At 44.0% G+C, this 23,944-nt stretch overlaps 1 protein-coding gene across 6 annotated transcripts in view; it reads right to left on the bottom strand.

The window, feature by feature from the left end:
• Positions 1-23,944, bottom strand: part of LOC106590181 (gamma-adducin) — a 143,935-nt gene that overhangs the window by 50,179 nt on the left and 69,812 nt on the right. For 2 of the 6 annotated variants that reach the window (XM_082958753.1, XM_082958752.1), the window contains exon 1: positions 523-847. The exons of 2 other annotated variants lie outside the window; for them this stretch is intronic. The gene's annotated coding sequence lies outside the window, so the exon portion shown is untranslated. Of the gene's footprint in view, positions 1-522; positions 849-23,944 lie in introns of those variants that run through there. 2 more of the 6 variants (XM_082958749.1, XM_082958754.1) reach the window with 2 other exon arrangements.

The following is a 23,944-nucleotide window of genomic DNA, read 5'->3' as shown; positions in this document are numbered from 1 at the left end:
CAATCAGAAATGTCCGTTCCACCCTTACTAGACAGTTAAGCGTTTCAACTTGAACTTCGACGATGCACTGTAAGCAGAGAACAAGATATACTCTTCAGACCTCTAGGTAGTATATTAGTGTACTGAGCAGTATGCATTCCTACTGTTTAGCTGATGAGTACAGCTAATCTACCTACAGTCTCCATTGACTCAGTGCTAAGCATGTTGACAGAGAGAAAGGCAACACAACCAACTGGTGTTCATTGTGGAAGCCAGGAATTCCCCCTTAAATTGGTAGCTGAACCAACAGCTTGAAATCACAATCACAGCTCACAGATTGAAATGAGTTCAGTCAACTCATATAGTTGAAGTAGGGAGTGACAGTCAACAACATACACAAAGAAACGGGCTTCAGCTAACTGACCTCGTAGTTTAGTGCTCAAATAGGTTTCACATTCAATTCAGTCCAATTTAAAAACTTGATTCAGTAGGAATAGTCAAGTCGGTAGTACACACACAAAGAAACACGCGTAGCTAACTGACCTTATCGTGTCCCCTGCACTCAGTCAGTGAATCTGATAGAACCTGGAATAGAAACGCCAGTCAAAACGCATGTCTACTTCCTCGCCTCGCTTAGAAATCCCAGAGTAGATCCACGGGGACGCAGACGAAAAATAAAAAGAGGGAGAGAGAAAACACAGTCCGTTCACTGCTTCTTCGTCTCCAGTTGATCCTCTATGTCGGTCCCGGACCAAACCAAAACATGAACTACCTGAAGACAACACAGTCGCTGCTAGTCTCAGACTCCACTGCCACACACACTCCACCCCCTCGCTGCTCTGACTGCTCTGACCGCAGCGGAGGAGAAAGAGATTTCAACAGCTGTGAGTGAGTGAGTGAGTGTGTGTGTGTGTGGGGGGGGGGGGGGTGGGGTGTGTTTGTGTGAAAAGAAGCTAAAGGAACCACGTGATAGGCTTAATCCTCTGCCCACTGAGGGAACACACACTGCAATCTGACCAATCAGGGGCCGGCTGTCACACACTGGCCCCCTCCCTTCTCTCTTTCCCTCTCTCCTGCTCTTATTCTAATTCTTCTTTCTCTCTCTCATTCTATCGCTCTCTTTTTACTTTCTCTCTCTCATTCTATCCCTCTCTTTTTACTTTCTCTCTCTCATTCTATCCCTCTCTTTTTACTTTCTCTCTCTCATTCTATCCCTCTCTTTTTACTTTCTCTCTCTCATTCTATCCCTCTCTTTTTACTTTCTCTCTCTCATTCTATCCCTCTCTTTTTACTTTCTCTCTCTCATTCTATCCCTCTCTTTTTACTTTCTCTCTCTTGTTTTATCCCTCTCTTTTTACTTTCTCTCTCTCTTGTTTTATCCCTCTCTTTTTACTTTCTCTCTCTCTTGTTTTATCCCTCTCTTTTTACTTTCTCTCTCTCTTGTTTTATCCTCTCTTTTTACTTTCTCTCTCTCATGTTTTGGAAGTATACTGGCAGGTTACAAATCACCATGGCACATAGCTAACACGTTGTCGCTCTAAGGTAACACACCCCAACTGTTTCTATTTGAATTGTGTGTGTGTGTGTGTGTGTGTGTGTGTGTGTCTACGGAAGCACAGCAGTAGAACAGCGTGACCACATTTCTGCAGGACGCAGCCTAAACAATAGACCTTTATCATCCAGCCTTATCAGGTCAAGGCTGTAAATAAAACGTGGCTCCTTATCAATGAGGTTTCAGCCTGGTTCTTGGGGACTAACTCTCATGTGTGTTATTGAGTCTCGTGTCTTTAGCTGACAGAGGAAATCAAAGGGATGGTCTTCCTATTGTGCAATACTCTATTACAACATGACCAAGAGGTTATACATGGAGTCATACTTTCCCAGACACACATTAACCTGAGTCTTGACAGAAACACTTCCAATGAAGAATCTCCATTGAACATGTTTTTTAGTCTAGAGGCTTAATCTGTGCCCAGGAAACCGGCCCAGCGAGAGTAAGCTGATCCCAGAACAGTCTTTGAGTAAGACTGTGTCTTAGTATGAAGTAAATGCTTTGGAAGCAGAAGACGACCCTTTGCTCTGGTAGCCCTGGAAACAGAAGACGACCCTTTGCTCTGGTAGCCCTGGAAACAGAAGACGACCCTTTGCTCTGGTAGCCCTGGAAACAGAAGACGACCCTTTGCTCTGGTAGCCCTGGAAACAGAAGACGACCCTTTGCTCTGGTAGCCCTGGAAACAGAAGACGACCCTTTGCTCTGGTAGCCCTGGAAACAGAAGACGACCCTTTGCTCTGGTAGCCCTGGAAACAGAAGACGACCCTTTGCTCTGGTCAACAGTAGTGCATTAGACTACATAGAGAATAGAACCATCAACAGAAGACAGTCTGAAAGAGATATACTTGACTGTGGTAGAGGAGACATCCCTCGCTTTGATCATGGAGACAGTGGTGACTGTGTTGTGGTGGGTGGATAGTGTGGTAGATTTGACAGGGCTGTGTGAAAGATTAGAGGGGTGTTAGTGGTGTGTGTGTGTGTGTGTGTGTGTGTGTGTGTGTGTGTCAGTAAAAGGGTATTACAACGCCTTTCCCCTATTTGACCTAGATATTGTGTGTATGCACTGATATGTAGGCTGTGTTCTGGTCTATTAATGTTCTGTATTATGTCATGTTTCATGTTCTGTGTGGACCCCAGGAAGAGTAGCTGCTGCTTTCGCAACAGCTCATGGGGATCCTAACAAAATACCCCCCAATTTTTTTTTTTATAAATGTGTGTGTGTGTGTGTGTGCGTGCGTGCGATTAAATGTCAGTGAATGTGGTTAAGATTAGAGAGGTTGTGATTAAATATTGATGGACACATCTTCTTCCTTGTTATGTAATACTCTACACACACACACACACACACACACTTATCACCACATTACAGGAGGGGAACGCAGCCGGGCTATTGATCCCACAGATAGCCAAACCATCCAGCAGCCTAGCCTTTACACTATTCTGATAAATATAGCCTCAAGACCAACTCAATCAATTCAGAGCACTGGATGGGCTCTGTCACCCTTCATGCCAACTGACTGAGCATTTACTGTATAACTCAACAGTCTAATGCCATCCCCAGCTGGCACCACCAGCCCTGAGTCCGGATCTCTCATCCCCTACCACTCAACAACACACTGACTACCCAATAACAATGAATGGGCTCCATAAAACACTGCATTTAGAAAGGACAGCTAGTGTTGAGCATTGGCTCTGCTCATATTTCACATTACCATGGATAAGGGCTTTTACTAAGACTTTAAGACAAGGAAGAGGCCAAGCAGCCATGACTTCGCTCATTGTATTCATGAAATAGGCCGTCAATGTAAATTGTAACTGACTTGCATAGTTAAATAAAGTTTAAATAAAATAAAATACCAGGGAGAAAGGAGAAACCAGCTGACTGAAATTGAGGTAAAACAAAAGTCTATTGTAAATTCTAGTGATTAATGTAACTACTCCCCATATTGTCTTAAGGCCAGGCATCACATCTTAATAGGGGTTTATTTTCTCTTAATCCTATCACAATCAACCTTTACCAGTTGTAGACACAAACACATTTTTTGGTTTATGTTGGTGGTATGATAAACTAAAGAACATTTTCAATTTCAAGTTTTTTACCTTTTTATGTATACATTTTTTTAAATATTAAATGTTAAACGGACCAAAATGAAATCCAATTTTATTGGTTGCGTACACATATTTTGCAGATGTTATCACAGGTGTTGCGAAATGCAGATGTTGCTAGCTCCAGCAGTGCAATAATACCTAACAATACACCCAAATCCCGAAAAATAAAAGAAACGATTTAAGAAATATAGAAATATCAGTCCGGAATATAAATATATGTACAGTTGAAGTCGGAAGTTTACATACACTTAGGTTGGAGTCATTAAAACTTGTTTTTCAACCACTCCACAAATTTCTTGTTAACAAACTATAGTTTTGGCAAGTCGGTTAGGACATCCACTTTGTGCATGACACAAGTCATTTTCCCAACAATTGTTTACAGACAGATTATTTCACTATCACAATTCCAGTGGGTCAGAAGTTTATATACACTAAGTTGACTGTGCCTTTAAACAGCTTGGAAAATTCCACAAAATTATGTCATGGCTTTAGAAGCTTCTGATAGGCGAATTGACATCATTTGAGTCAATTGGAGGTGTACCTGTGGATGTATTTCAAGGCCTAACTTCAAACTCAGTGCCTCTTTGCTTGACATCATGGGAAAATCAAAAGAAATCAGCCAAGACTTCAGAAAAAAAATTGTAGACCTCCACAAGTCTGGTTCATCCTTGGGAGCAATTTCCAAACGCCTGAAGGTACCATGTTCATATGTACAAACAATAGTACGCAAGTATAAACAGCATGGGACCACGCAGCCGTCATACCGCTCAGGAAGGAGACGCGTTCTGTCTCCTAGAGATGAATGTACTTTGGGGTGAAAAGTGCAAATCAATCCCAGAACAACAGCAAAGGACCTTGTGAAGATGCTGGAGGAAGCTGGTACAAAAGTATCTATATCCACAGTAAAACAGGTCCTATATTGACATAACCTGAAAGGCCGCTCAGCAAGAAAGAAGCCACTGCTCCATAACCGCCATAAAAAAACCCAGACTATGGTTTGCAACTGCACATGGGGACAAAGATTGCACTTTTTGGAGAAATGTCCTCTGGTCTGATGAAACAAAAATAGAACTGTTTGGCCATAATGACCATCGTTATGTTTGGAGAAAAAAAGGGGGCGGCTTGCAAGCCGAAGAACACCATCCCATCCGTGAAGCACAGGGGTGGGAGCATTATGTTGTGAGGGTGCTTTGCTGCAGGAGGGACTGGTCCACTTCACAAAATAGGTAGGAAAAGGTAGGAAAGGGGGTAGGAAAATTATGTGGATATATTGAAGCAACATCTCAAGACATCAGTCAGGAAGTTAAAGCTTGGTCGCAAATTGGTCTTCCAAATGGACAATGACCCCAAGCATACTTCCAAAGTTGTGGCAAAATGGCTTAAGGACAACAAAGTCAAGGTATTGGAGTGGCCATCACAAAGCCCTGACCTCAATCCTGTAGAAAATTTGTGGGCAGAACTGAAAATGCGTGTGTGAGCAAGGAGGCCTACAAACCTGACTCAATTACACCAGCTCTGTCAGGAGGAATGGGCCAAAATTCACCCAACTTATTGTGGGAAGCTTGCGGAAGGCTACCCGAAACGTTTGACCCAAGTTAAATAATTTAAGGCAATGCTACCAAATACTAATTGAGTGCATGTAAACTTCTGACCCACTGGGAATGTGATGAAAGAAATAAAAGCTGAAATAAATCATTCTCTCTACTATTATTCTGACATTTCACATTCTTAAAATAAAGTGGTGATCCTAACTGACCTAAGACAGGGAATCTTTACTAGGATTAATTGTCAGGAATTGTGAAAAACTGAGTTGAAATGTATTTGGCTAAGGTGTATATGAGGGTGTTTATAGACATTATGAACACCAACAAATCTCTAAATGGATAGATAGATGCAAAAATGTAATTTCGCCTGTGGTGCCTGGCCAAAAGTTGATACATTTTGTAAGTTTTGCGATCATACTCTGATAATCCCCTTCTGACCTCCTCTTTTGCTGGGTGTTCCATCGTTTGAAGTCAGGGATAGTCAAAATAACAATTGCGCAAATAACCGATTCTATCTGAACCTGGATGGGTCTCCTCTCTAAACTAAAGCCATTCGAACTGAATGAGTCGTCTTTCCCAAACATGACCAAACCACCCAACTCCTTTGATGTGTGGTTTAGATTGGCGGCCATTTTATTTTTCCAACACGGTCCCAAATGAGGTCAAGTGTTTGCATTCCTCTACCCCTGCATCAGTGAGTGAACAACGACGTACCCCCTTCTCCTGTTTCCCAGAAGTGTTGAGAAGGGAACGCTGACAGAATGCTGATAAAACGGTTTACGGTAAATGGGCACCAGTAGGTACTGCAGGCCTGACTGGCTTCCTGTGTCTCTGTGTTGTGTGATCATCTGTACAGCGTTATAGTGGTCAGTAGGAGGACTAACTAACAGAGATAATGTAGTGTCATAGTGAGTAGTAGGAGGACTAACTAACAGAGATAGTGTAGTGTCATAGTGGTCAGTAGGAAGACTAACAGAGATAGCAGGTTAGGGTTGACAGGTTAAGAGCATTACAGGGACTAGTCACATGAATCACCTAAAGCTAACAGAGCAAACCTATCTGGCACCCAGGCTAAAAACCTTCTCCCTCCACCTGTACTCTATTAACCTGGACTCTGAACTGAATATTGCTCTGTTTTACTATCGCTTCTGTACATCCATGAAGTTAAACCATAGTGAAAGATAGCAATATTTAGTTTGGGTTTCAGGCTAACAATCTGTACCTCTACAGGCCTGAACACAACAGAGCAGTATGTCATCATGACATAGAGAACACACCCCCAGAGCTGCCGCGCCTGTATTAACACACAACAACCTGTCTAGGTTTCTATTTCTAGGATAGCGATCCTAAGTAACCCACTAATCCATGTTCCAGAGGTACATGTTTCAGGGTAGAGGGTAATGCTGTCAGAGTGGGTGTGTTTCCAGTTGTACAGGATACACATGGTATACACTGCCCAACTCAATGCTTATTGGCAGGTTCCTTTTGACAATGCAACAACAATAACAAACAGTAAAAGATATGAACATAAAGTAAATGGCTCAGTAGAATAGAATAAACATTCTAGCATAAGTATAATACAGGAAGGCACAATTTATAGTCCAATATTTACACACGCATCAGGGCAGGGGGTTGGGGGTAAGTGTTTACATTGTTCAGTATTAGCAGTTCTAAATAAGAGTCAGGTGGCAGCAGCTGTGACGTGTGTGTAGCATGAATATATTGTATATATGTGTGCGTTACAGTAATGTCAGGGTAATGTTTAATGCAGGGTAACTACGTTTGGTTCATTTCCTGGGACACTGAACAATGCATTCAGTGTCTGTGCAGCTGTGTGTATTATGACAGTAGTAGCACACACACACACACACACACACACACACACACACACACACACACACACACACACACCACACACACACACACCCCCCCCCCCCCCCCGAGAGAGATAATGGAGAGAAGGGGGAGACAGTGGAGAGATAATGGAGAAGGAGGGAGACAGAGTGGAGAGATAATGGAGAGAAGGGGGAGACAGTGGAGAGATAATGGAGAAGGAGGGAGACAGAGTGGAGAGATAATGGAGAAGGAGGGAGACAGAGTGGAGAGATAATGGAGAGAAGGGGGAGACAGTGGAGAGATAATGGAGAAGGAGGGAGACAGAGTGGAGAGATAATGGAGAGAAGGGGGAAACAGTGGAGAGATAATGGAGAGAAGGGGGAGACAGTGGAGAGATAATGGAGAAGGAGGGAGACAGAGTGGAGAGATAATGGAGAGAAGGGGGAAACAGTGGAGAGATAATGGAGAGAAGGGGGAGACAGTGGAGAGATAATGGAGAAGGAGGGAGACAGAGTGGTTCTGCTGTGTTTACTCAGCGAGTGGTTACTCCATCTTCTTCCTGTGTTGATGTGGATGGAGATGGCTGTGTGTATGTATGTATGTGTGTGTATGTGTGTGTGTAGACCAGGACGAAACAAGGTTTTGGAAGGAGTTCAACCACTCCAAAACAATCAGAGTTATAGACGTTCTGTCGTAGTGAACTGGGCCAAGAGATGAGAGGTGCTACTCTGGGTCAAGTTGACTAGGTAGTTCTTGAATGTGACATGAACTGAGTGCTGGGGGGAGTGCAGGGGACAGACCATGGAAGACAACCTCTACATTACTGTAGAGCCTACTGTATGAACTATGAAAAGGTGGAACAGGTAACAGTGGAAATATTGACTTTACTTTGTAATCTTTCAATTACTGTATTCAGGCGTAGTCAAATATACAGGGCATGTATTCTGACTAGAGCCAATAGTTACCTGACCAGGAAAACCTCTGGGCCGTACCCATGATAACTGAACACATACCTCTGGGCCTTTACCCATGATGACTGAACACATACCTCTGGGCCGTACCCATAATAACTGAACACATACCTCTGGGCCGTACCCATAATAACTGAACACATACCTCTGGGCCTTTACCCATGATGACTGAACACATAACTCTGGGCCGTACCCATGATGACTGAACACATACCTCTGGGCCGTACCCATAATAACTGAACACATACCTCTGGGCCGTACCCATAATAACTGAACACATACCTCTGGGCCGTACCCATAATAACTGAACACATACCTCTGGGCCGTACCCATAATAACTGAACACATACCTCTGGGCCGTACCCATAATAACTGAACACATACCTCTGGGCCGTACCCATAATAACTGAACACATAACTCTGGGCCGTACCCATAATAACTGAACACATAACTCTGGGCCGTACCCATAATAACTGAACACATAACTCTGGGCCGTACCCATGATGACTGAACACATAACTCTGGGCCGTACCCATGATGACTGAACACATACCTCTGGGCTGTACCCATAATAACTGACCACATACCTCTGGGCCGTACCCATGATGACTGAACACATACCTCTGGGCCGTACCCATAATAACTGACCACATACCTCTGGGCCGTACCCATGATGACTGAACACATACCTCTGGGCCGTACCCATAATAACTGAACACATACCTCTGGGCCGTACCCATAATAACTGAACACATAACTCTGGGCCGTACCCATAATAACTGAACACATAACTCTGGGCCGTACCCATGATGACTGAACACATACCTCTGGGCCGTACCCATAATAACTGAAAACATACCTCTGGGCCGTACCCATGATGACTGAACACATACCTCTGGGCCGTACCCATGATGACTGAACACATACCTCTGGGCCGTACCCATAATAACTGAACACATACCTCTGGGCCGTACCCATAATAACTGAACACATACCTCTGGGCCGTACCCATAATAACTGAACACATACCTCTGGGCCGTACCCATGATGACTGAACACATACCTCTGGGCCGTACCCATGATGACTGAACACATACCTCTGGGCCGTACCCATAATAACTGAACACATACCTCTGGGCCGTACCCATAATGACTGAACACAAAAAAGTAGAAATTCCATTTCCTTGCGTCAGTGGATGAGAGTGGCAGCTGTGAGGTGGGGGCTTGCATCTAAACTCAGTAACATTATTTCAATGCATCTTTATGACTCTTAGGCACTAGGATTTACAGCATATATAAGGTCATGTTGTTACCTGGGGTGAACCAGTCAGCAGCTGTTCATTTATAGTGTATTATTATACTGGTTTCTGTCTGCTCTGTGTATTGAGTGATCGGGCCATCAGCCACGGTTTGACTTCACTGTGTTTCTGTCTGCTCTGTGTATTGAGTGATGGGGCCATCAGCCGCGGGTTGACTTCACTGTGTTTCTGTCTGCTCTGTGTATTGAGTGATGGGGCCATCAGCCGCGGGTTGACTTCACTGTGTTTCTGTCTGCTCTGTGTATTGAGTGATGGGGCCATCAGCCGCGGGTTGACTTCACTGTGTTTCTGTCTGCTCTGTGTATTGAGTGATGGGGCCATCAGCCGCGGGTTGACTTCACTGTGTTTCTGTCTGCTCTGTGTATTGAGTGATGGGGCCATCAGCCGCGGGTTGACTTCACTGTGTTTCTGTCTGCTCTGTGTATTGAGTGATGGGGCCATCAGCCGCGGGTTGACTTCACTGTGTTTCTGTCTGCTCTGTGTATTGAGTGATGGGGCCATCAGCCGCGGGTTGACTTCACTGTGTTTCTGTCTGCTCTGTGTATTGAGTGATGGGGCCATCAGCCGCGGGTTGACTTCACTGTGTTTGTCTGCTCTGTGTATTGAGTGATGGGGCCATCAGCCGCGGGTTGACTTCACTGTGTTTCTGTCTGCTCTGTGTATTGAGTGATCGGGCCATCAGCCACGGTTTGACTTCACTGTGTTTCTGTCTGCTCTGTGTATTGAGTGATGGGGCCATCAGCCACGGTTTGACTTCAAACAAAACACTGCTACCTGGCTGCACCACGACACTACCAATGGATAGCAATCAAAGTATTCCCTGTGTGTACAACACGTATCGGTCGGATCTCAACCCGCCCTGTAGGGATGGTTTTGTGAAGGAACACACACACAATCCCAAATCATACTCATGTTTCCATGGAGATAGTGTGTATGTGTATTTACTCTAACTGATCATGTAATGGACCAGTGTCTACAGAGACAGAGAATGTTACTGTAATAGGAATGATCCACCCTCGACTTGGCCTCTGTGTTGCTCATAGCGGAGAGAGAGAGAGAGAGAGAGAGAGAGAGAGAGAGAGAGAGAGAGAGAGAGAGAGAGAGAGAGAGAGAGAGAGAGAGATAGCGGGGGACTGGGAGAGGGAGAGAGAGATACAAAGAGAGAGAAAGAAAGAGGTGGAGAGAGAGAAAGAGAGAGACAAGAAGACTGGATACACCTTGGACTGGGCACTGAGGGAACACTGGATAAAGGGGGTTGGAATACAACATCTCTGTCATTGTCTCAGAAGACTGGCTCTTAGAAGTTAAGAACAAACAAAATACTAAGCTACAGTTTGACATCACAGGAAGAACACTTCAGTCAAAATATAGAGTCCCAAAGTTCAGACTCAATGAAGGTAGAGTAGCACATAAACTATCAAAGGCAACATGTTCTTTGTAGGCCAGATTCCCACCAGCCATCAAAGACATAAAAAGAAGGGCATCGTATTCTCACATCTGACACACGAAAGGTCAACGTTCAATATGAAAGCAGTAGAACTGGGCTGCGCCAACAGCTACAACAGACACGTTGAATCGCAACCACAACATGAAGCTGAATCAGGAACAAACAATTAATAGGGTGTTTATGGTGCTTCTCTCTCATCAAGATGCTGGATACGAACAGTCTGTTAATGGTGCTAAGAGATACGGAATCAACATGGTGTGTGTGTGTGTGTGTGTGTGATAACCGATAGAACAGTGAATCAGTTATTATCTGTTGATAATGATGGTGCTACTGAAACATCACGAAGGGAAGTGAGAGGTGCCATGATGTCAATCAGTGTAATTAAGGATAACGAGAGTTGAAGTGGAAGCCCACCAAGAAACCACACACACACACACACACACACACACACACACACACACACACACACACACACACACACACACACACACACACACACACACACACACACACACACACACACACACACACAGCTAATGACCCCTATAATCATGCTCGGTAATGACAGACCCACACACTCTTTTTTTAACGAAATCCTGTTGCTTTAACCACGTAAACAAAAACAACCTCTCCGCAGACCCACGCAGGCTAAGTGCTACCCTATATACCTCCCTGAGTCTGTAGCTTTACAGAAACTAGGTTATTCTAAACAGTGATCCTACCCTATATACCTCCCTGAGTCTGTAGCTTTACAGAAACTAGGTTATTCTAAACAGTGATGCTACCCTATATACCTCCCTGAGTCTGTAGCTTTACAGAAACTAGGTTATTCTAAACAGTGATGCTACCCTATATACCTCCCTGAGTCTGTAGCTTTACAGAAACTAGGTTATTCTAAACAATGATCCTACCCTATATACCTCCCTGAGTCTGTAGCTTTACAGAAACTAGGTTATTCTAAACAGTGATGCTACCCTATATACCTCCCTGAGTCTGTAGCTTTACAGAAACTAGGTTATTCTAAACAGTGATGCTACCCTATATACCTCCCTGAGTCTGTAGCTTTACAGAAACTAGGTTATTCTAAACAGTGATGCTACCCTATATACCTCCCTGAGTCTGTAGCTTTACAGAAACTAGGTTATTCTAAACAGTGATTCTACCCTATATACCTCCCCGAGTCTGTAGCTTTACAGAAACTAGGTTATTCTAAACAGTGACCTTGGCTCCTGGGTAGAAACAAGCCTGGATGCCAGTCACTCTACTTTAGCTGACCAGTGTGTGGTTGTCATGCCAAAGGAGTCCTGCTACAAAGCAACATTCAGCCATGGAACACACAACCAACCGTGCAAAAACAGGTCGAATCAAAATTGTTCCACGTCATAAAAAAGTAGAATCAATGTGATGACTGGTTGGATTTGATTTGCAAAAAGTCATCAAATAAGGGAATTTAGTTTGTTTTTTCTCACTAAAACTTGTATTCTAAATCCAATGACAAGGTGACTATTTATTTCAAGTTGAATTCACGTTAGTTGACAACTCAACAAAATGTAAATCAAAACTAGACGTTGAAATGACGTCTGTGCCCAGTAGGAAACTCCTCCCAGAAACAGTCCTGAAAGACCAAGCCAATCACAGACAGGTTTCGATTTATTCAGCAGTTTTTTTTTAAATCTTCATATGTACATGAACCTAGTACTCCTATGCACTGCAGTATAGTACACACAACAACCCACGACATCCCTGGGCTGCGAGAGGGGCCCAAGGTGGGAAACCAGAACCCTGGTTGAGATGCAGCGATCTGGGCTAATGGAATCTGGAGGGTTGCCTGTAGTGGCTGTGGTGTAGTATGCAGCTCCATGCCTCTAGGTTCTCTGGTCTGTCAGTCTGTCAGTCTGCATCCCAAATGGCGCCTTATACTAGAGGTCGATCGATTATGATTTTTCAACGCCGATACCGATTATTGGAGGACCAACAAAAGCCGATACCGATTAAAATCGGCCGATTTATAATAATGACAATTACAACAATACTGAATGAACACTTATTTTAACTTAATATAATACATCAATAAAATCAATTTAGTCTCAAATAAATATTCAAACATGTTCAATTTGGTTTAAATAATGCAAAAAGAAAGTGTTGGAGAAGAAAGTAAAAGTGCAATATGTGCCATGTAAAAAAGCTAACGTTTAAGTTCCTTGCTCAGAACATGAGAACATATGAAAGCTGGTGGTTCCTTTTAACATGAGTCTTCAATATTCCCAGGTAAGAAGTTTTAGGTTGTAGTTATTATAGAAATTATAGGACTATTTCTCTCTATACGATTTGTATTTCATATACCTTTGACTATTGGATGTTCTAATAGGTACTTTATTGCCAGCCTAATCTCGGGAGTTGATAGGCTTGAAGTCATAAATAGCGCAATGCTTGAAGCACAGCGAAGAGCTGCTGTCACGTTCGCTATCTTCAAACTTCCTGTCGTAAATCAACCAAGGCGCAGCGTGCCTGTAATTCCACATCTTATATTAAAGTGAAACCGAACAAAAACAATAAACAGAAATGAATGTGACGCAACTGTGGCGCACACAAAACACACACAGAAATAATAATTACCCACAAACACAGGTGGGGAAAAGGCTGCCTAAGTATGATTCCCAATCAGAGACAACAATAGACAGCTGCCTCTGATTAGGAACCATTCTCGGCCAAAACAAAGAAATACACAACATAGAAGGCCCACCCCACATCACACCCTGACCTAACCAAAATAGAGGAAATAAAACGTCTCTCTAAGGTCAGGGCGTGACAGCTGCTGGCAAATGCAGGAAAGTGCTGTTTGAATGAATGCTTACGAGCCTGCTGGTGCCTACCACCGCTCAGTCAGACTGCTCTATCAAATCATAGACTTAATTATAATATAATAACACACAGAAATACGAGCCTTAGGTCATTAATATGGTCAAATCCGTAAACTATCATTTCGAAAACAAATGTTTATTCTTTCAGTGAAATACGGAACCGTTCTGTATTTTATCTAACGGGTGGCATCCATAAGTCTAAATATTCCTGTTACATTGCACAACCTCCAATGTTATGTCATAATTATGTACAATTCTGGCAAATTAATTACGGTCTTTGTTAGGAAGAAATGGTCTTCACACAGTTCGCAACAAGCCAGGCAGCCCAAACTCTGCTTGCACAGAACGCAAGAGAAGTGACACAACTTCCCTAGTTAAAAGACATTCATGTTAGCAGGCAATATTAACTAAATATGCAGGTTTAAAAATATATACTTGTGTATTGATTTTAAAGAAAGGCATTGATGTTTATGGTTAGGTACACGTTGGTGCAACAACAGTGCTTTTTTCGCGAATGCGCTTGTTAAATCATCACCGTTTGTCGAAGTAGGCTGTGATTCGATGAGAAATTAACAGGCACCGCATCGATTATATGCAACGCAGGACACGTTAGATAAACTAGTAATATAATCAACCATGTGTAGTTAACTAGTGATTATGTTAAGATTGATTGTTTTTTATAAGAGAAGTTTAATGCTAGCTAGCAACTTACCTTGGCTCCTGGCTGCACTCGCGTAACAGGTAGTCAGCCTGCCGCACAGTCTCCTCGTGGAGTGCAATGTAATCGGCCATAATTGGTGTACAAAAATGCCGATTACCGATTGTTATGAAAACTTGAAATCGGCCCTAATTAATTGGCCATTCCGATTAATCGGTCGAACTCTACCCTACATAGTGGGCCCTGGTCAAAAGTAGTGCACTCTGTAGGGAATGTGGTTGCATTTGGAACTTCAGTCTCAGTCAGCAGTTAATTTACAAGGCAAATGTTCATACTCGACTGAACCATGGGCCATTGTGCAGGTGTCCCTGTTCTGCCATAGGAGAGGAGCAGAGCAGAGACCTCGTATAGACTAAAGGGAGAAGGCTGGCTTTAGGTTTACACAGGCAGATGGACTGTGCACTTACAGGACTGTGATACGGACAGAGGTTGGTTTAGAAGCAAAACAAAAATCATGTGTGATGTTGAATGAATTGCAGAAACATTCTAATCTAGGGCATAGCCTTCCAGATGTTCCGTTTTCATGGCAAATCCACCATGTCTCCTGAATCTGGAGTGATGATCAGCTAGTCATCTAGGTTACATACACTCTATTTCTAGGCACAGTTAGGAAATAAAATTCCTCTTAGCACAAACCAACAACCCTCCTCTCTATCACACATACACACACATTGGAGGAAGCATCTGGGGCAGGAAATTGACACTAAAGTCTCAATTACAAAGAGGATTTATTTTATTTTTTGGTGGAAAACCGACAGGCACCCAAGTCACATGGTAGAACAAAAATGACTGTCCATAATAAGGATGTCAACTTAACGCTCGTAGACATAATCCTCCATGTCAAATGAAGCATTTCACTGTCGAGGACATAACTAACCCACAAGGTATTCCGGGAATGGAAAGAATTTCAGAACCCCTGGTTGCATGGAACTTTTTACTGAAGAATGTGTTTGTTTTCTATGATTGTGTTCTGTATCTGTTGTGCTTTCCATAGTGTATTGATGCGTGTCTGTTTTGTAATTACAGGGCTTTTCCCCAAAAAAGAGGCCTTGGTCTCAGCATGACCCTCTGTCAAAATAAAGGTTCAATAAATGAAAAACAATGGAGTCAAGGAGAACTTTAGAATGTCTTATCTAAGTACTATCCTTTTTTTGTTACCCTACCCCTAATCTACCCTACTCCTAATCCTACCCTACTCTAAACCTACCCCTACCCCAACCCTACTCTAACCCTACCCCTAATCTACCCTACTCCTAATCCTACCCTACTCTAAACCTACCCCAACCCTACACTAACCCTACCCCTAATCTACCCTACTCCTAATCCTACCCTACTCTAAACCTACCCCAACCCTACTCTAACCCTACCCCTAATCTACCCTACTCCTAATCCTACCCTACTCTAAACCTACCCCAACCCTACTCTAACCCTACCCCTAATCTACCTACTCCTAATCCTACCCTACTCTAAACCTACCCCAACCCTACTCTAACCCTACCCCTAATCTACCCTACTCCTAATCCTACCCTACTCTAAACCTACCCCAACCCTACTCTAACCCTACCCCTAATCTACCCTACTCCTAATCCTACCCTACTCTAAACCTAACCCAACCCTACTCTAACCCTACCCCTAACCTACCCTACTCCTAATCCTACCCTACTCTAAACCTACCCCAACCCTACTCTAACCCTACCCCTAACCTACCCTGCCCTACTCTAATCCACCCCTACCCCTAATCCTACTCTAACCCTTTCCTACTCTAATTCCCCACTACCCCACTCTACCCCTAATTCTACCCTACCCCTAATCCTATCCCTACTCTAACCTACCCCACCCTATCTTAACCCTGTTCTACCCTACTCTAATCCTACCCTACTCTAATCCTACCCTACTCTAATTCCCCACTACCCCACTCTACCCCTAATTCTACCCTACCCCACTCTACCCCTAATTCTACCCTACCCCTAATCCTATCCCTACTCTAACCTACCCCACCCTATCTTAACCCTGTTCTACCCTACTCTAATCCTACCCTACTCTAATCCTACCCTACTCTAATTCCCCACTACCCCACTCTACCCCTAATTCTACCCTACCCCTAATCCTATCCCTAATCTAACCTATCTTAACCCTGTTCTACCCTACTCTAACCCTATCCTACTCTTATCCTACCCTACTCTAATCCTACCCTACTCTAATTCCCCACTACCCCACCCTACCCCTAATTCTACCCTACCCCTAATCCTATCCCAAATCCTACCCCTAATCCTACTAACCCACCCCACCTTAACCCTGTTCTACCCTACTCTAACCCTATCCTACTCCTAATCCTACCCTACTATAAGGCTGCTTTCCAGATTTAGCTACACAGCAACACCAGAGAAACATCTAGCAACCCTCTAATCATGCAACACCTAGAGGTCATTTCAAAACGGTTTTAAATCTTGAAATAAACACAATCTATGATTGACCTTCACATGACCCTAGGTTCATGGAAAGGCCAAACTCTCATCCTCTGCTATTCTCTGAAAAACAGACACGTGAAGACAGACTGAGACAGTATTTACACATCGATGCCAAGAGCTCCATTCAGACAAATCAGATGATCGTATTGTACGAGTATATGAGTGAAAGCATTCAGAAGTAAATTCACTTTCACATTGTCAAACCAATGCACTTTTGTCCTGTTTTGCTAACCACATACCTTGTGACTGACTTAACTACGGACAAGTTAGTTGGACTAACAGAGAGAATGAGGTCAATTTGAAAAGGGGAGTGTGCTTGTGTTTGGGTAGTCTCCATTTCACAATCCAAGGAAACAGACGTTTTCGATATGTTGGTGTGTGTGTGTGTGTGTGTGTGTGTGTGTGTGTGTGTGTGTGTCCATGATGTAATGTAACACTACAGGAGGCAGTGGTCTTTCTCACACGGCAGTCCGCATGACATCCCTCCCACCTCACCCCAAAGGCACCCCCACATGAGGATCTCCATAGCAACCCCAAAACAAACACTGTATGCATGATGTGGCCACCACACCCCAGGACCAGAGAGAGAGTCAGAGAGAGAGAGAGAGAGAGAGAGAGTCAGAGAGAGAGAGTCAGAGAGAGAGAGTCAGAGAGAGAGAGTCAGAGAGAGAGAGTGTGAGTCAGAGAGAGAGAGTGTGAGTCAGAGAGAGAGAGAGATAGAGAGAGAGAGATAGAGAGAGAGAGAGAGAGAGAGTCAGAGAGAGAGAGAGTCAGAGAGAGAGAGAGTCAGAGAGAGTCAGAGAGAGAGAGAGAGAGAGAGAGAAAAAAAGTCAAGTGACAAGAGGAATATAGAGAAAAATGTAAGGAGAGAGAGAGAGCGAGAGAGACAAACAGAGAGTAAGAGAACGAGGGAGGGAGAGAAAGAGCGAGAGAGACGGGGATAGATGGAGACATCACAAGGGATTCCTCTAAGCAACATCTGGTATAATTTAGCTACGCTACAGATCAAATCCATTCATAAAGCTGAAGAGACGTTTGGAAAGATAACCCTCGTCTAGAAACTATAGACCATATGCAAACACTTACTGTCTGCTATAAAGGGCCAAACAGACTGATACTGAACTGTTATAACCTTTGTAACGTGCGTATGAACTAAACACTGTGTCCAAGTTGGACGAGCTAAAGAAGAAGCTAATGACCCTTGTTTTTCCATCAGAGGCTAGAAGAAAAGAAACAGGAGAGAGACCGCCTTCTACTCACGTTTAAATGCTTCAAAAAGTCTCAAATGAGAAAGCTCTGGACAATGATACTTTTATCAAAGTAAAATGATTTTTTTTAAACTCCTCCTCCTTCTCTGACCCACTTTCATGACCCTGATCAGGTCCCATTGGAGTTGTGTCGTCACGTGAAAGGACCCAATCTAAAGAAGAGGTGGACTCTGGGAATAAGGTCCTACCCACCACTGCTTTTCCTCTTTTCCCGCTATCCCATAAGCCTTTAGTGCCATTAGAGTTTAGACCAGCAACCTGGGCGAAGTCCAGACACAGCGGATATACAAAACCCAAGACTCTTCATTGTGTTTCGAATCCCCCTCTCCACTTTGAAGACTTTGAGTGGGGACACCGCCAATAAACCTGTGGTGGTATCAAGGTCAGAGAAAAGAACTGAGCTGGTTATAGTGGGTGTAGGAAGGCCATTTGTGGGGAACACCATTACGCCCACGTTCAACAACAAGGACACTGGCGTTTACTGTAGGTCTATCTTTTGTGTTGGTTGGTGGTTCTAGGAAAGAACATCAAACCCAAACTTACAAAAGACATTCCAAAGTATCTTTGTGCCAACATATAACCATCCACAGTGGCGCCAAAGTCTTTGGAAACAGGCCAATATGAATGCCCTTTCCTTACATAACATCCACCATGCCTGCTTTGCCTGACACTAGTGGAAAATAGAAAATGCAAATACATACAGGACATGTTCCATGTGAACTTCCTCACACAACATCCAATATGAAAGTCCTTCCTTACCTGACGTTCATCTACCATGTCTTTCTGCCACTAGTGGAAAGACATTACAAGGTAAGCTTTGTCACTGATGTGAGGTCAAAGGTTAGGTGTCAAGTCAACCTCCTTTTGATGTAGAGAGCATCTCAGAATGACAGAACCAGCACAGGAAACTGACCAGGGAAACCAACTCATCTCTCAAATACAGTCAGCTGACCTCTCTCTCTCTCTCCATCTCTCTGACTGCTCTCTGACACACTGCCAGAAGAGAAAGGGCCCCTGGGGGCCGGGGGCGAGTGAAACACCCGGAAACGGACGTTGAAGGGACACGGTCGCCCACAAGGTCAGTCATCTAGCTGAACAGCCCGTTGAGGGACGTCGATGGCGATGCCCCGTCAACAGCCTGACTGTTACTTGGCACCGCGTGTGTGTGTGTGTGTGTGTGTGTGTGTAGTGTATAATTCAAGGGAAATGGTTGTTAGTGATGAATCCTGGCATTGAGGAGACAGTATTAAGGGTCATTTTGGGTGCCAGGACTCTGACAGTTTGTAGTGAAAGCCTGGTCTGTATGAGCCCCAGGGAGAGTGATGCTGTGAAGTGGACACTAGACAGCTCCTACTGCACTACACACTACTGATGACTGGGACAATGTTGGTGTAATACAGCCGGTCCATCATGAGAGTCGGTCCAGTTCGGAGCTTTTAAACTCCTAAAGGCCAAATCAAAGGTAACGTGAACGAGCGTGTACACACTGGAATTAGAAAGCATGGTAGTGAATGACAGACAGACAGAGTGTCAACGCTGTCAAAAACATTACGTGCATCAAATTAGAAAACAAATCTATTTTTCTCGCGTCTATGCGAAGCGATGCTTGTTGGCGTTTCGTTTGATTTGGCCTTAATAGTCTGGTCTCTGTAAGAGCTTTATTGGTTAGTCAACTCACACTGGTGTGACGCTGCTGGTTGATAAGTCCTGAGGTGCGATAGATTGGATGCTCTGTCTGTCTGTCTGTCTGTCTGTCTGTCTGTCTGTCTGTCTGTCTGTCTGTCTGTCTGTCTGTCTGTCTGTCTGTCTGTCTGTCTGTCTGTCTGGACAGGTCCAGTGGACAGTTCTAGAGGAGGGTTAAATGAACATTGTTGAGCAACAGCCTGAATGAGAGGAGAAATAAAGGAGAAGAAAGTGATTGAGGAGGAATGGAGGAGAAAACACACAGCTTCCTGTCAGGATGTGAGGCCCCGCTGGGGGCCGTTCTGAGCCAGGAGTCACTTTTATACTGAGACGCAGTGTGTGTGTGTGTGTGTGTGTGTGTGTGTGTGTGTGTGTGTCCATCCTCAACAAAGTTAACAATTGTGCCCAGTATTATTCTAAACATGCCTAATGTTTGTTCTCACAATAAACACTTTATCTGGGAAAATAACCCATAATCATAAGGGTGTATTACAACACAGACAAGACTAAATATCGCTGGAGTTTTTGTTAGTAAAGCCTTGGTGGATTAACATAGGAATGCCAAATAGCCTAATAACAGCGTCTAATTATCAGTCCATCTCCCTCTCATACCAAGCTAATAGAACAGGGATTTCTCTCTACAAGAGTTCTTTTTAATTGGACCACCATGGCTGAGCGTGGGCCTAGCCCAGGGCTTCATGGTCTCCCTCTCTCTCTCCCCCCTCCCCCCTCTCTCCTCCCCCACTGAGAGAAGGAGTGGCGCAAAGACATCTTACTTTCAATGATACAAATTCCTTGTCTCTTCATGGCGTTTCAAAGCTGTGAATGACCACGCGCTCTCCTGGCGTCCCACAGTCACCTGGCTTGTGTGTACGTCCATATCATCCACTGGGTCAGAGTGGCCCCTTACAAGAAGTTGTTCCCTCACACACCTTGTTCAGGAAGAGCATGATCATTGTTCCTTAGATCTTTTATTTTCCTGAGTAGTACCCATAGAGATAGATCGAGGACTCTAGTGCCTAAAAGCAATGACGCAATGTCCATCTAAGTCGATGTTCACTGTGTCATGTCACTCAGAGCAACTTTAAAGAGCAGAGCCTTACGGTGTATTCACACCGTAACAAAACTGTAGCAAAACGTTTTGTAACTGAAAACATTTTGAAAGGAAAACGATGGTAGGTCCCATCACTGTTTGGTTCCTAGTGAATGCATCCCTGGCGATGGGAGACAGAACGAGACAAGAAGACCAGGCGTTGTGGCAGCAGAGGAATGTTTCAATAACCAACACGAGGGCTGTGACTTAGGTCTCTGTGCTAGCCTGGAGCTGTGCTCAACGGGCATCAGTTACCATAGAGATAGGATTGTTCTTCAGAAACCGAGCCAATAGAGCTCAGTATCTGCTTACTGGATGTGGTGCCAGATTGCTGAAAGGCTCAGAGTTGTCATGTACTCTGAAGAATGTGTCTGCAATGCTAAGTCATCCAACCTGTGTGTGTGTGTGTGTGTGTGTGTGTGTGTGTGTGTGTGTGTGTGTGTGTGTGTGTGTGTGTGTGTGTGTGTGTGTGATGTGTTTGTGAGTGTGTGTATATGTGTGTCAGAAGGTCCCAGCCAGTGATGGTATCCTTGCCTTGCAGTCAGTGTGACTGCGACACGCGCCATTGTCACAGAAGACGGCAGAGCACATACCAGAGAATATAATACTATCCAATGACAGGTGCCTAATGTCTACTGTAAAAATCTCCATCCCAGTGGGAATTCTCTTCAAAAAGGATTAGATTTCTTGACGTGCTCACACACGCACACACACACACACACACACACACACACACACACACACACCACACACACACACACACACACACACACACACACACACACACACACACAGTAAGATTAAGATGACTCAAGGATTGCTCATCTCCTGCAGGCGTATTAGTTACGGAACACTGCATAAATGTCACAACGAATGATAGCCAAGGCTAGTCCAGTCAACTCAACTTGTACGCCTGTGGTTCGGGGATCAACTAGTTGGGTCTGAGGTGCAGAGGAGAATGAAGTCCCCTCCACATTGATCTAAGGTCAGTTTGGGGTTTTCTTTCCCGTAATGGTTAAGGTTTGGGCGAGGAGTAAGGTGATCCTGAGGGCAACGTCTGTTCACATCTACTCAGAGCAGAAAGGAAAAGGTAGAAGAGGGAGAGAGGGAGGAAGACAAAGGGGGGAAGAAAGGAGAAGAGGGAGAGGGGACTGTAGGTTCGAGTTACATCTAAATTAGCCAGCGATTTGTAGCGCCAGGTGAACCAACAACCTACCCCCCCCCCCAGCTCTTTATTCCTGTGTCAGCTTCAATCAGTGTGCTCAAACAGCATAGCAGAGAACAGAAAGAGAGAGCAGAGAGGGGGGGAGAGAGAGCAAGAGAGTGGAGGAGAGAAACAGAGGGGAAAAGAGAGGGGGAAAGAGAGCAAGAGAGAAAGAAGAGAGAGAGAATAGAAAGAGAGAGAGAGAAAGCACATAGTAGCAGAATACCTGACCACTGTGACTGACCCTAAATGTAAAAGATCCTTGACTATGTAGACTTATGATAGAGGCCGCTGTAAGCAGACCTGGCTCCCAAGAGAAGACAGACTATGTGCACACTGCCCACAAAATGAGGTAGAAACTGATCTACACTTCCTAACCTCCTGCCAAATGTATGACCGCATTAGAGACATATTTCCCACAAATCACACAGACCCACAAAGAATTAGAAAACAAATCAAACATTGATAAATTCCTATATCTGCAAGGTGAAATACTGCAGTGTGCAGTTACAGCAGCACGATGTGTGGCCCGTTGTCATGAGAAAAGGGAAACCAGTGGAGAAGAAATACCATTGTAAATACAACCTGTTTATTTATTTTCCCTTTTATACTTCAACTACTATTGTTACACTGTACATAGCCAATAATATAACATTTGAAATGTCTATATTCTAGTTAAAACTTTTGTGAGTGTAATGTTTACTAATGTTTCCATTGTTTATTTCCCTTTTGTTTATTGTCTATTCCATTTGCTTTGGCAATGTAAACATATGTTTCCCATACAAATAAAGCCCTTTGATATGAATTGAGAGGAGATAGGTAGAGAAAGAGAGAGGACCGAAAGAGAGGAGAGAGAGAGCAAAGAGAGACAGAGGGGGAACAAGAGAGTGTGAAAGAGAGAAAGAAGGGAGAGAGAGAGAGACAGAACACAGCAGACAGAGTCTAGGATCACGTCCCCTCTGTCCATATAGTCCTATTCATTATGCTCTAAAAGGCTAAACTGATCCTTGATCAGCACTTTAGTGAGGACTCAGGAGGAACCACTGTGAATAGCCAGAGACTGTAAGGAATCATCTGCACCGTTTTTCAGCTGCATAAATCGATACTTCAGCACAGACATTCCAGAACACCCAGCTCTCTCTCCCACCCTCTCTTCAACTGACAACACCCTCCATCCATCTCTCCCTCTGTCCATAGGATCTAGTTATTAGTGGATATCTGATAAAACAGAGAGGGAAAGAAATGTAAAGAGCCACAGGAGTCTAGTGGAGAGAAGAAGCAGAGTCCTGGGCCCAGCCATTTGGTTTCAGTAGAACCCTTCACACCAGCGTTACCTCAGACAGTGTGTGTGTGTGTGTGTGTGTGTGTGTGTGTGTGTGTGTGTGTGTGTGTGTGTGTGTGTGTGTGTGTGTGTGTGTGTGTGTGTGTGGGGCAGTCATCGCTCTCTGAGGTTGTAGAGATGCTTTGAAGGCGAGGCAGCGCCAGTAACTCAGCGCAGTGCTAGCAACTCAGTTTACAGGTGAAATATATATATAAAAAAGGAGCGAGAGAGAGAGAGAAGAGAAATAAAAATACTTGAATCAGTTATAGAACCCATTGCCCTTTATGGTTGTGAGGACTGGGGTCCGCTCACCAACCAAGAATTTACAAAATGGGACAAACACCAAATTGAGACTCTGCATGCTGAATTCTGCAAAAATATCCTCAGTGTACAACGTAAAACACCAAATAATGCATGCAGAGCAGAATTAGGCCGATACCCGCTAATTATCAATATCCAGAAAAGAGACGTTAAATTCTACAACCACCTAAAAGGAAGCGATTTCCAAACCTTCCATAACAAAGCCATCACCTACAGAGAGACGAACCTGGAGAAGACTCCTCTAAGCAA

The sequence above is a fragment of the Salmo salar genome, chromosome 12 (genome assembly GCF_965601325.2).
Source record: "Salmo salar chromosome 12, fSalSal1, whole genome shotgun sequence".
NCBI classification, from domain to species: domain Eukaryota; kingdom Metazoa; phylum Chordata; class Actinopteri; order Salmoniformes; family Salmonidae; genus Salmo; species Salmo salar.
The sequence above is the reverse complement of the archived record's forward strand: the minus strand, read 5'-3'. Positions and strand labels throughout refer to the sequence as shown.